Source organism: Chrysochloris asiatica, unplaced genomic scaffold (assembly GCF_000296735.1).
Source record: "Chrysochloris asiatica unplaced genomic scaffold, ChrAsi1.0 scaffold00408, whole genome shotgun sequence".
Lineage (NCBI taxonomy): Eukaryota > Metazoa > Chordata > Mammalia > Afrosoricida > Chrysochloridae > Chrysochloris > Chrysochloris asiatica.
In genome coordinates, this window is record NW_006408926.1 from 638428 (window position 1) to 638948 (window position 521).

The window sequence follows — 521 nt, forward strand, 5'->3', positions numbered from 1 at the left end:
GAGTCCAACGTGTCCATATACTGAGAGCTAGCTACATGGCAGTGTAGTTCAACAAGTCAATATACAGAATACTAGCTACATGGCAGATGAGTACAACATGTCCATATACTGAGAGTTACCCACCTGGCAGATGACCCAACATTTTTATATTTACAGGGCTTCCTACAAGGCAGATGAGTCCAATATGTTCATACACAGAGAGAAGGATACATGGCTGATGAGTCCAACATGTCCATATACTGAAAACTAGCTACATGGCAGAGAAGTCCAATATGTTCATAAACAGAGAACTAGGTACATGGCAAACGAGTCCAAAATGTCCATATACAAAGAGTTAGCTACATTTCAGATGAGATCAACCTGTCCATATACTGAGGTTAGCTTCATGGCAGATAAGTCCAAAATGTGTATATATAGAGAACTAGCTACAATGCAGATGAGTCCAAGATATTTATACAGAGAGAGTTGGCTATATGGTTGAAGAGTCCAACATATCCATATACGGAGAGCTAGCTACATGT